The sequence below is a fragment of the Athene noctua genome, chromosome 8 (genome assembly GCF_965140245.1).
Source record: "Athene noctua chromosome 8, bAthNoc1.hap1.1, whole genome shotgun sequence".
Classification (NCBI taxonomy): domain Eukaryota; kingdom Metazoa; phylum Chordata; class Aves; order Strigiformes; family Strigidae; genus Athene; species Athene noctua.
In genome coordinates this window covers 24,303,305-24,316,614 of record NC_134044.1, presented here as the reverse complement: position 1 = coordinate 24,316,614, position 13,310 = coordinate 24,303,305, and the positions used below count along the sequence as shown (strand labels likewise).

The following is a 13,310-nucleotide window of genomic DNA, read 5'->3' as shown; positions in this document are numbered from 1 at the left end:
AAAAGTCTTGGTTAGCAGGCTAGAGAGGTTTTTAAAATCAGATTTTCTTCTCAGCTATGGGAGCGGCCCTCTCTTCAGCACTGGCACAAGCAGGGAGCGTGCATCTAGAGGAGATGCTCAAGAGCCAGGGCAGAAATAGAAGCCCCTTGATACACATGGCCTCTTCAGTTTTCAGCAACTGAGAAATTAGCAAATCGCTGCAATGAACTGCTTGTTGCATAGTGCTCAACTGCATTAATCTTTATGGAAAAATGCCTGGAAGTGATGGGGAAAACTATAAAAGAGCCCAGACTGTTGATGGGGTCTTAAAACCAGCACAACTGTTCTCAAGCAAGCCAATTCCCAGCCTCTCCTCCTCTCCCAAGAAACAGATCACCCAACATCACATCAAATTTGCTCATATCAAATCCTTCCCCCCTCACCATTTGAGGGCACTTGCTCGGCTCACAAACCACACAGAGTCAGAGGAAAAGATGCTGCTTCTCCAGGAAAACCAGTAGGCACAGATCCCGGCAGGAGAGCTGGGAGACAAAGGGAAGCATCCCTATCTCCCAGTCACTTCTTACTATGGGAGCAGCCTAAGGCCCCATCACATGTGATACAGTGAACAGCAGCTGCATTGATAATTAAGACACCAAGGACACAACGAGGAGCAGAGACTGAGAGGAGTCAAGCTGCAGCATGGCAGAAACAGGGAAAAAATATGACCTTTTCCTAAATTACAGGCTTCTCTGCCCCTCCACCAGAGTGCTTGTTGATGAGCTGGGGTTTGTGCCCAGGTTTCCCAGCCCTCCTGCAGGTTAGAGATGGTCTTTCACACCATCTCACCTCCAGCAAGAACCCTAGATTGTCAGACACGGGGACCTCTTCCTGGCCCTTCAGATTTCCAGGCACGGCGCTGGGGAGCAAACCCATGTGCCGGCTGCGGAACAAGGCAGCAGCATCCTCTCCAAATTTATGACTTCACCAGGAAGCCAATTCACCCACCAGGGCTCCTCGCTCATTTATTAACACAATTTATATGTCCCGAGCAACTGTGTGTTCTAACAACGGAAAAAGAGCTTTATTTCAAAATGTGCAACAGAAAAAATAATAAAGCGCACCGGGCTGCGGCTGAAGCATCCCCTGGATGCAGCCATTGGGAAGGAGGGGCGCGTCGCTAGGTACCATCTATTTAGGCATAGAACTGTAAAAACAAATCCTCCCCTTCCTAAATTCATCCTTGTTTGCTTGGCCAGGAAGCCCCGACACGTACCAACTCTTTAATTAAAGCCAACAGAGCATCAGCAGGAGATTTACTTGGATACCACCACAGCACACTGCATCTTCCATCAAAGGGAGCAGGAAGATGGGGAAGCAAATTGGGGCATTTCAAGCCATGCATACCCACCTTCATCTGACATATCACCACCTCATTTTGTGTTTTAAGGAAATGCCCCAGCCATGCTGTGGTGGAGTGCCACTGCCTACCTCCAGTACCTGCCAAGGGGAAGAGGAGCCCTACGTGCCCCCACCATCCTTCTCCCAGGGATCTGCCACTGCCTCATCCACCTCCCAAGTATTTCAAGATGAAGTTAAGAATTGAATATTGTGTAAGCGTTTACCAAAACAAAATAAACCACTTTGAAACATATGTTAATGTACACCATGAGGGATACTTAGTCATGCAAAAATCAGGTGAAGTAGAACCAATATGTATTATAACATCCTAGGCTAAATAAAGATTTGCTTCTTGTGAAGTTTGTTCATAGCAATGGATTGTGGAGCTTCATCATGGCAGATTTTTCACCTCTGTCCAGTGAAATCGGGTGTTTCCTCACCAGTTAACCGTCTCTTTTAATTCAACATACCTAGTGCTCAGCATTGATGCCTGCAGTGAAACCATCATATATAGTTCAGCAAAACCAGCTGATTTTCACCCTACTGCAGGTGTTCTTGATTTTGCAGTACAGACACAGACAGGTTGGAGAAAGACACTGAGAACTGAAAGTGATAGATGCAATAAAGGAATAAAATTAGCATCCGACCTGTACACGTTAAGAGATGTCACAGCAGCAATAAACCCTTTCGACAGCAGAAGCAAGCGCCCATGCCCAAAAGTTGGAAGCAAGACTAGGAGTAGCCATGCCCCTGAAGTTTCTCCAAAGCATCCAGCTGGACTGGGCAGTAGATCCATTTCTGCCACAGCCAAAGCAAACTGAAACTGTTAATTAATAAGTGGCAAGTGCTAAATTGTCCCGTGTGAATCTGCACTGCTGTAAGGAAGCTACAAATGGGGACTGGGGTAGGAAGACCAAGAAAAGCACCAGAAAGCCCCTGTTGCAATGCTTTTACCTCCTGTGTGTCTTCCACCCATCAAAACTTGCTGTTTTTTTCCTTTACACCATTTCCACAGCAGAGGCCTCCACTAGAAAACCACACAATGACCAAGCCCAACTCCTGCTCCTGGGGTCACTTCTGTTCCCTCAACAGCAGACACGTGTGTTAAAACAGGTAAAACTGCATGTGCCTTCATTGAAGTTCAACAGAAATTCCCTGCTTTTCCAAGATTTCCCCTTTTTGGTGACCCCACGCTTGGGAGCTTCACCCTGGGAATGCTGTAGAGGGTGCAGCAGTCCAGAGGCAAAGTCTTCAGAAGGATGAGACCCTTTCAGGGTAAGGCAATCACTTCTGAGCCTTCATATCACACCACCACCACCATTTTTGGTGATAGGAGCAAAGGAAGCCAAAGAGGAATAGCAATCATTGAAGCCACCCTTGCTTCCCATGTGCTCCTCGCCTCCTGCCTGCTTAATACTCTAGGCCAACAGCCCTTGATCGTCTGCCTGGAGAAAAGGAGCTGATCTGCTCTTTAGCAATCTGTAACATTTTGTCTTCTCGCCTTCTTTGGCTCCTGGCATTGTTCAGGATTTTTCCACTTGTTGGTGGCGGGTGAGCTGCTTCCAGCTGCTTGTATGTAGGAGTGAGAGATGCAAGAGGACCAGCATCCTCCCAGAGCTCAAGCTGCCACCACATCCCGGCATCCCACCACCAGCCCCACCCTGCCTGGACTCAGACTCCTGCATGACATTGCCTTTGCTTCAGACATAAGCATGGGTTCACCCACCTCTCCTTCCCTGCTCACGTAGGGCAGTGACTGAACCCTCCAGAAGTTGAAGGAGAGGAAGGAGGAGATCTCCAGGAGGCTCTCTCACCGCCCCATGTTGGCTGTTCACAGGGAGCGCCGCAGGAACACTGCCAGCATCACCTGAGGTACTGCTCCCAGAGGTCTCAAATACACAAATATCCTCCAACACCTCCCCGCTCTTCTCCCCGAATCAGATTTTGCATCTGGCTACATGACATCCTGGCTGAATTGCAAGATCTGCTTCCATCATCATAAATTCAGCACTGTTACAGATGCCATGATGGCTGTGACCGTGTAAAACAAATAGGAAGAAATCAGAGGTACTAAAACATTCTTCCCCTCTCCAGATTTGCTGTCAAGGTTCACTTGGGTATAAACCCACATTTCAGCCTCGAGATTATTCAAGCATGAACTTCAAAGCTGCCACAGTTTTTAATTAAACATCCATCTGAGCATAAATTCATGCTCCTAATTACTCTCAAAGTGTTATACCAACTATCACTAAACTTGATAATGTCAAGTATTAAGACTAATTTCTGCAAATGAGGTAGGCCGCACGAGTTTCTTCTTCAAAGGCTGTGGTCCTTACACTCCATAAAGTGCAATGGACCAGCACGTGACGGAAACATTGGTAAACGCCTTTAAATATCAATTAATGCATTCAGGCATTATATTTACTAAATAAACCCTGGCCTCAATATCAGCCTTTGTACACAAAAACTACATATTCTGGCCCAAACTTCAAGTCTACATTTTAAGGGCAGAAACATGATGATTGATTGTTGCTTTATAAAATTTTGCTTGCACAAGCACAGATTGCACCTTTAAGCAAAAATTGCAACTTCTGGACCCAGAAATGGATCCCACCATATTTACTTCACTTCTGCTATCTGCTCCTGTTCATTCACTAAAATACATGACCCATCACCTGCTTCAACCAAGTGGGACACAACCTGAATTGTCACTCTCTTGAGAAAGGCAGAGCTCCCATTTCGTTCAGCTGGGCAGAGTATTGTCTCTTCAACCTCCCAGCCAGGGCATCCAGCCTCCAACTCCCCCCATGCAGCCATAATCCCTGTAGCAGGCACTCAGTGGAGTAACCCTGTTGCATGTCTGATGCTTCAAAGCAAAACACTTGGGATCCAGCCATTTTGCAATGCCCTTAGTCATGTAACATGCAAACATTAAAACAAGTGGGATCAAAGTGCTCTTGCAAGGCACTGCAGAAATTCTGACAGGAACAGCCTTGCTTGAACCACAATGCCACCCCTCACTGCTGAGAAAGTATAACCTGAGGAACATTCCATTTCATACCAAAATCCCAGTAAACAGAGACAAATAACAAAACGTCTCATAAAAGCCTGAAGATTACCACTTTGGCAGGACAGAGGCCTCCCAACTAATTTTCTTCCATTACATTTTTGTTGCAGTTAGAATACCAAGCTGATGCCAGCAACCCAACAACTGCCCTTTCTACTGGCCAACTCCTGCCTCTAAACCACGCCATCAGACAGCACATCCTCAACACCAACTCCAGCACAGACACATTCTTCCTACAACAGGAACAGCATGGGGCACCTGAGATTTTCCCAGGTGAGAAATCGTCAGTTCATTTTTCTACATTAGCATATAATTTTTCATATGTGCTACCTAAGACCAACGCTTTGTCAAGCCCTACTTCTGCAGGCACGGCGTCAAGGTGTTCACTGGTGAGTGTCACCTCCTCTGGACTCCATTTCTGCATCCCAGACCTTGTGCAGAGGACCTCTCCCGGGATGGGCCAGAACTTCCACAGGTCCCCGGTCTAGGTCCCACCAGTTCCTTGTTTTCCTGTAGTTCAAGGCAATTCGGGGACTTGGTCCAAGCTTTTTAGCATGAAGGCACTTTAGCACTAATATACCAAAAATTGCATCCAATTTTTCCTGGGAGAAAGAACTTTGCCTTCCAAGAGGAGCCGTGCATCCAAACTGCCATCCTGCAGTGAATTAGACCATTTTATAGCACCTAGTGTAATTTGTTCTCAGCTTTTACAGAGTATAGGCACATTTATGTACTTCGTTTCTCATTGAAAACAATCTTCAGGGTGCCCCTCCCCCTTCCAACTAGTTTAAGGGGCTAAAATACTTATTGATGGAAAAACGGGCTTATCCTAGTGTGAAAATTCAGCAGTCTCCAAAAGAAGCTGGTTTATAAATGATGTACTCTAGCTTTGCACTTGGTTTACACATCTCTTCAAAGGTATCTGAAATAAATCCATGTCTCTGAGAAGGTAATTAAAACATCAGACACTCTAAATATCAGGTCAGCATAAGAAAAAGTGAGTCATATAACAGGATGGGAAAAATGTTTATTTTAACAAAGAGTAAAATATCTATTCGGTTAAAATAGAGCAATCATGGGCCAAACCTTATTGTTCCTGCCTGCACTAAACCCCAGGTACTGGCAGGGGAATTTCAAGCCGGTGGGGACCCAGGACAACCCTGCAGACTGGGGACCAGGTCCTCACCCTGGCCAGGGACTCAGCCCCATCTCACTGCCTTTCAGCCAAACACTTCAGCAAAACCTCTGCCCTTTGCCCTGGGAGCTTGTGCTGCCCTTTTTCCAGAGAAATAGCATGGTCATGACAGATGGCAGTGCATTTCCCTCCAACAACACAAATTTCCACCTCTCCATCATTTCTTGGGTTCATAACAAGAGAGCTTCAGAGCGACCTCACTGCCCCAAGGCATCAAAGGACACGGCTGACTTGATGCAGTTCCCTTCCACTTGGGGCAAACTCCACCTGTTTATGGAGCTACCTAAAACACCCTCTGTTCCCCTCAGGCTTCAACACGCTCTCTGCAAAGGGCATCCTCCCATATTCATGGCATGCCTGAAACTCCAACGCTTTGACACCAGAAATGGAAAGACTAAGATAAAAAGGTGCATCCAATGCTCAACATCTCATTTGCTGAGCAGGTGATGCTTCCAGAGTCGCTCCTCGAGCACAGCTCTTTACCTCTGGCCAACCTGCTCCCACCCCTTGGGCTGCTTTTGGAGAGCAGAAGACCTTCACTGAGCAGGGCAAGCACATATTTCACTCACAGCCAATCCTCTCTTACATCTGTCATCTTTTCCAACATTTTAAAAAGTAAAGTCCTAGAAACCATTCAAAAAACAAATAAAACCAAAAATAAATAATTGTGTGTGTGTGTGATTCTCCTCAGCTGGGCTTTTTTATTAATACTTCAGTTTGGATTGAACAACCAGAGCTTCCCCTTGGAAAGGCATAAATCCTCTCCCAGCAAAGACATCTCTAATAGCACAGGGCCAAGATAATGCTCTGTGTTGACCAAACAAAGCCGACCTTTGGACTGAAGTATTTCTAATCCTCTGTATCAATCCAAGCTCTGATCAGGGCCGTGCAGCTGGAAGAGCTGCAATTCTATTACTGCAGCTCGACAATAGGTCTGACGTTAAGTAAAGATGGCAGGATTATTAGATTAACAAGCAAAATTGTTAAATTAGCATATTATTCATCTCCAGAAATAACATTCACCATAGCACATAGGTGAGCAAGGCTATAAACCTTATATTCCCCTACATATAAGGGAAGCACATCCTGTACACCAATGCTTGCACTTATGCCATCCCTCATGTCTCTTGTAGTTCAGAGGAGGCTGGAAACAGCTGCCCTCCTCCAGCTCTGGAAGAACTGAGAGGTTTCCCTCTTCCATGGATAAAGCCACAGGTTTTAAGAGGTCCTAAATCCACATCAGAGATCCCAAATCCATCCAGAAGTTTCTGTAGACAGTTCCTCTACATACAGCTTGCACCCCTTCTAACCACTGGTTAAAATTTTTCCCCCCCCTCTATGCAGCATTGCCACCATTTAACACCAGCAAACTGGCTAATGGGGGTTGTGTATCTGCTTCATGCTCAACACGAAGGACTGCACACAGATTTTGTCCTCAAGTGCTTGAAGCTGCAGGTTTTGAAGAGCTGCACTTCATGGTCACAGGAAACCTTGCAGCAGACAAGATTTCAAGATGTTTCTGAATTTGGCAGGGTTTTCCCAGGACACAGGAACCAAAGTTGCTCTTCTAAAGGGAGGTCAAAGCCTCAACAAAATCAGGTCTAGACTGGAAGATGAGTGGACTGAGTGTAACAGCATGGAGCGGACAGAGATAGAGACCAACAACAGACAGCAAATACACTGAAAGTGGTTTTAAGGAGCAGCCTATGGAAAACTGAGGCACCAAAGGACTAAGGAGAGATGCTCCTGACAAAGAGCAACGTTTATAAAAAAAGGACAAGCAGTGCCTTAGGAAAATATTCCCAGAGTTGGTCCCACACTGAAGACGATTCAAAGGAGCACCAATGGGATGGAGGAGAAAAGGGACGCTGCCGGTTACCGCTGGACCCCTTATGACTGTCCCAGGCCCTCCCAGGGGAGGGGCAATCCCCACAGCACTCTGCCAAGGGGAGCAGCCCATCGCCTGCAGCCCCCCAGGTCCCTGGGGGTGCTCCTTCGCCCCCCGCACAGTCCGTCCTCTCTTTGCCCCGGCTCCTCAGCTTCTCCATTAGTGCACATTCTTGCAGCTAAAAGAAGGCAGTACAGTCTGTTCCCAATAACATTAGTTCATGACAGCCATGTTATTACCACCCTTTAACACCCCCACTGTGCTTCTGTTTCACATCACTGCCTATTCAACGCTGCAGCATTCATAACTAAAATTAAATCTCCGTTCAGGAGACCCACAAGGCACCCTTTCATACAGGCCACGTCTCCGACAGCAGCGCCAGGTTGCTCTTTGCAGTGGGAAGCACTGAGCCATGGAGGGAGCGGCGCTGCCTACATGTGTTAGCATCACCTGGTACTCTAAAGGGAGATGCTTGGCTCTCGAGGGTGGCCCAAGAAAGACACAGCCTCCTCCGATGGGCCAGGCTATCCCGCTGGCTGACACCTTCCTCCAGACCCTTGCTGCTTGACATCTGGCAGGGGACCAACACAAACCTGACCTGCACCAGGCAGCTTTCGCATTTGCAAACACCAAGCAGACCCCCAATTTCCATGTGCTTCTGCTGTATTCAACCCAGTTTGCCCCACAGCCAACCATTCCTACATGGTCCCAGGGCACCTTGGCTTTATCATGGCCACAACCACAGAGTTTTGACATTCAAACCCAAACTCCAGGATGGGCCCACCAGCTTCAGAGCACAGTTCCCATCACAGGTGAAGCTGGCTCTGCACAGAATACAGGAACGGGTGTTCCAGGGCGCCAGAGAGCTCTCTAAGCCCTTCTCCCTGTAATTACTGGGGCTGTTCATGACTTCAGACCATCTGCTTCAGGATGAGAGAGAGCTGCTGTGTCCAAAGCTCAGGGGCACCAGCAAGGTCTCCACCACGCAATGTGCTCTGGCAGGGCTGTTGCTGTTTCTTCTGTATTTGTAGAAAAAAATGGTCTCTTCAAAACAGATTGCTCCTAACGTGCTCCCTGCTGCAGAGCAGGCAGGGCTTAATACCTGCAAATGTGTGCTGCTGCCTCCCATGGCAATTCATCCCAGAACACAGGGCAGATGCCGGTACCCCTCGGTCTCCTCAAGCTTTTGGTACCCCATTTATTTGTGTCACGCATTTAAAACAGCTGCATTTCAACATGTGAAGTTTCACCTGCTCTTTAAGCCATGCCCCAAATCAGTAACTGTCTTGCAAATTGCAGCTGAGTTAAAAAATGGCCTTTGTGGAAACAACACTACACACGCTGATGGAAACGTAGTTTCTTGAAACACCTCTTCAGTGCCATCTGCTTGACTTCAGCTCTGGTTTCATAGTAGCAAGATCTAATTTTGGAGGTGGCATGTAAAGTGCAAGGTGGCTGTTCAACCAACAAACAGCGGGGAGAACCACCTTCCACAAACCTGAGCGCTCAGCATCCTCCCCGGCAGCGGGGACGGAGGGCACTGGTGGCAGGAGACAGACACCGGAGAGCCAGGTAACCCCGAGGTATCCGTTATCTAAAGCTGACTGAGGGCTGGGGGGGTGGGGGGGTGTTGTCCCTATGTAAGGAAAACTGAGTATGAAAGAAAGCCCAAATCTATTCTCGGTGATGTCCCAACCATTTAATCCAGGAAATTTAACTCTATGGCTGTCAATGGTTTTCCATGAAGGACTTTGATTACATTTCACTGAATTGCCAATGGCATAAAACATCCGTGTCCACGTACACATGAATTACCCAAGCTGACTGAGCAGCCCAGCCTGCTTTCCCAAGCCAAGTTTTTCCCATTCTCTCTGTTTCTCTGCATAACTGCAGGGCAGTATTTCTTTTACCTCAGCTCACAGTAGCACGGTATAGCTGCCTATGCTGCCCCACATCCCCCTGTTTCTCTGCAAACATGATGACCCAGGATGAACTCCCAGGGTCCCACCTTGGATCTCTCCAGGTTTGATAACCGGACACTCAAGCAGTGGTTATCAAGGCATTCAAATAAAACTCTTACCTCTTCCATCCCCACCTGCCCCCCGCATCTCTCAGCTTGCAGGAAGGAGCCTGCACACAAGCCCACCGAGTTCTTCCGTGCACCAGCCCTAACGCGCCAAATCAAGGGGAAATTTGGGCTGAACTTCTGATGTCTAGTGCCACTGCTGCAACAGCTGACCCTGCACAGCAGGAGCCAGGACATTTGTCCAGTACTTTGAACCAATTTCTAAGCAAGCCATCCTTACAACCCATCCACTGCCTCCCTCCTTGAGTCTCCAATCCTGCTAACACTTGGATCAGTTCAGGTCTAACCACCTTAATACCCGACCACGTGGCAAGGCTGACTGGCATCTGCGGCTCCATACATCCATCACTTGTAAGCAAGACTCCCAAGTCCCTGTCTCAGAGCAGTAGAAATAACAGAAGCAAGCTGATAAAGGCACTTAGGTTTCATGAGGCTTAGGATAAAATGCCACATCTGCCAGCTTTCACATATATCTCTTGTGGTGACTTAGGTCTTAGCATTAGGAAAATAAACTTAAGAATGACATAAGTAACCCCACATCCATTGCTATGGAGGGCTGAGGTCCTCCCTTAAGCCCAATAACTTTGTAACTCAGGATACTGCAGACCCCATGTCACCCATTTCTATCTATGTCAGCTCAAATATCAATTTTAGACCTCGTATACTTGAAGTCAGATAGGCATCACACTCTTTTTTATCCAGAGTTGCCTCCAGGGTTTTTGTCTGTCCTGTGCAGCCTTGACAACTTACTGTCCATTGTATCCTACTCCAAGTCACTTACTGTCAGTAGTCAATAAACATTCTGCAGTGCCTATGTTCTACTGATTTAAAAGACCCAGCCATGCCTAGAGCAATAGTATGTGATATACATACTAATTCAGCTGTACACAGCTACATCAAGACTTTCATGTTGTCCGCTGCTTTAAGCAAGTCAGGAATAGTGTAGCAAATTTTTAGAACTGCTCACTGGAAAAAGGAGCCCAAGAAATGGCATGTAGACCCTTTAACCTTGTATTTGCTTTACATATGTCACACATGCATTCGCTGCTTTGTCCTGGATAAAGATGGGATTTCTGACTGCTGCTGAACAGCCCCACTGTGGCTCACCTTCTAAGCCAGCCTTGCAGGTTAGGATCAACAGTTTATCAGCAGATTAAATGGCATTGCTTTTATAGCTTCTCACTTTCCCAGCCTCCCCTCTCGAGCAGGAATTTCCTACCCTTACAGTGGCTAGGCAAAACTTTTCTATTAAGAAATAAGGCAGCCAGATCACTGTCTTTCCCTGCTTTCCTCGACAGATCTGCAAAAATGGATCCCACCACACCCAAGGTCAATGCCACGCTGCCCTTGCTTGGCAGAGGACTCCTCCTGGGACACCCAGTGCTCCGTGGTCCTCATTTCTCTGCAAACTGAAGAAAGGAAAGGAGGGACCCCTAAAAGATCCCCTCACAATCCCCGTCTAGCCTCGCAGCAGGCAGCACAGCTGAGGGGGGGGCTTTAGGCAGAGATTTGAAAGCATGGAGCAGGACTTGAGATTAGCAGGGGAAGGTTAAGCAGGTACCAGGGACTGCACAGGAACAATACAGCTCAGAACAAGTGGGAGGAAGGCAGAAAGGACTCAGTGTCCCTGCTACCTTCGGCACTCAGGGACACGAGGGAGCAGCCCAGCATGTCGCTATTTGGTAATTAAGGGACTCCAGCCACTGCAGCCACTGCCCGACGTGGTTATCGACGCAGGAGGGCTATCTAGCCATTAAGGGTCCTATTTACAGAGAAATGACATGTATAGACACAAATCGATGCTGTACGGTTTAAAGGAGCCGTCTGAAGGCTATGGATTTTACTGGCTGTTATTTGCAAAGTGAAACAAAGCAGACAAAAAAGCTCTCAGAGCAGCCCGAAAAGCTGCCTGCAGGCAGGGCGCCTGCCGGAACGTGGGCAGCTCGGAGGCTGCCTGCAGCTTTGCAGGGAGAACACATATGGACAGGGGGTGATCGCCTTTTATTCCACTGGATAAAGATCTTAGTGGAAATCTCAAAGGCTCGGCATGAAACCTCATCCACAGTTAATCCAAACCTCACACGGAGTATGCCAAGCTGTAGGCACGTCAGGAAGGACCCAAAGCCAGGCACTGCGTTGAATCACACCATGAACCTGCAATTTCAGCTGTACTCAGAGAAAGAGAAGGATAAGATACTACTTTATAAGCATCCCTCTGGACTGGCTGCGTCCTGCTCCCACACAAAGGCAGCTCAGGCCACCCGCTTGCCCCATCCTCTACATATGGCCAGGATAACATGCCACCCCTCGGGGGCCACCAACAGGCTTTTAACCCTTTCCCAGAAGGATGAATGCTTGCTAAGCACTAAAAGCCACCAATATGTTACAGGCAGATTCATATTAAAAATTCAAGATCTTTCCCAGCAGCAAGAGCTGGCTGCAGGACAAAACCACAGTTCAGCTTTGCTGCTTGGTATTCAGAGTCTGGGCATCTGTAACAGAGCAGGCAAAGGTGGTATGTAAAAGTCCACCAATGCACAAGAGCGGGGAAACATCTCCCTGCATTTTTCCAGGGGAAAAAAGAACACCAAACAACTGCCAATTTGCCTGCTCCTTCAAACCCCCACAGCTGGGGATAGATTTTGATACGCTTAACAGGATGTATAAATTCCCTTTACATTAGAGCCTTGATTAAGTTAGTGTTGATTTTTAAGTACACTGTGGAGTCTTAAACTCCAAGGAAGCAGGGAAAGCACAGGCAGCAATGTGCAGCAGGGGCCAATTTCCCTGGAAGTGGGGCCAAGGCCATGCTGAGCAGCTGGGTGCTATTCCTGGATCCCCACCAACTGTACTTGACCTTGGGTGAGAGACCAGGCTCTCTACCGCTCAACTTTGTCCTCCAATAAAAGGGGTAAAATAATACTGCAGCTAACCCATAAAGATGATGCAATGCTTGATGCTATATTGCAAAAAGCCTCTAAAGCCTTGCCTAGACATACAAGCATGTTTGAGAATAAAAGGAGTTGTTAGTCATGCAGCCGTACTCTGCATTACGGCCCTGATTTGCACCTTCAAACAACAGTGCTCTATAAATACTTAACTATTTTTCTTCTGTAGCAGAACGCTTTCGTTTTCCCAGCAGACTTATCAAAAAACAAACAAAAAAACCCAAAAAACACGCACAATTTCTTTACATTTGTAATTCAAATGCTCCTACACAGCATTTCCACAAGACTGCTTTAAAAGCGCACTGGAAATTGTAATTAAAAGCTGATCTTCTTTACGAGATGACTCAGGTTTCTGCAGGCTTCAGCCCTGGCCTCAGACAGCTCTGCCAGCGGAGCACTGATTCCTAACGGCACACGGTGAACTGCCAGCATTTGACAAAGATTTGAGGAAGGTTTGCTTAAATATGAAGGGTAAAAGATAAAATGAAGTTATTATCACCTAATTTCTGGGCAGCATTGGAGGGGAAACAAGCAGCCCTTGAGAGCAAAGGACCAAACTCCTCTTTAGTGCTGGAGGAGGTGGCTCTGCAAACAGGGAAGCTATTTCTTTGCTGATGATTTTAATCAGAGAAGACTTGTCAGAGAGTAAAAGGATTTTCCCCTAGGACCTGGCAAGGGTCAGATCAAAACCCTCAATGCAAACAGCCGGCGAGCCCAGCGAGGGTGCTGGTGCTATGGTGAACACA

General features: G+C 47.3%; 1 protein-coding gene across 4 annotated transcripts in view; it reads right to left on the bottom strand.

Annotated features, from left to right (window-relative positions):
* The window catches only part of TNIK (TRAF2 and NCK interacting kinase), a 164,512-nt gene that overhangs the window by 78,157 nt on the left and 73,045 nt on the right, over positions 1-13,310 (bottom strand). The gene's annotated exons all lie outside the window — the stretch shown is intronic.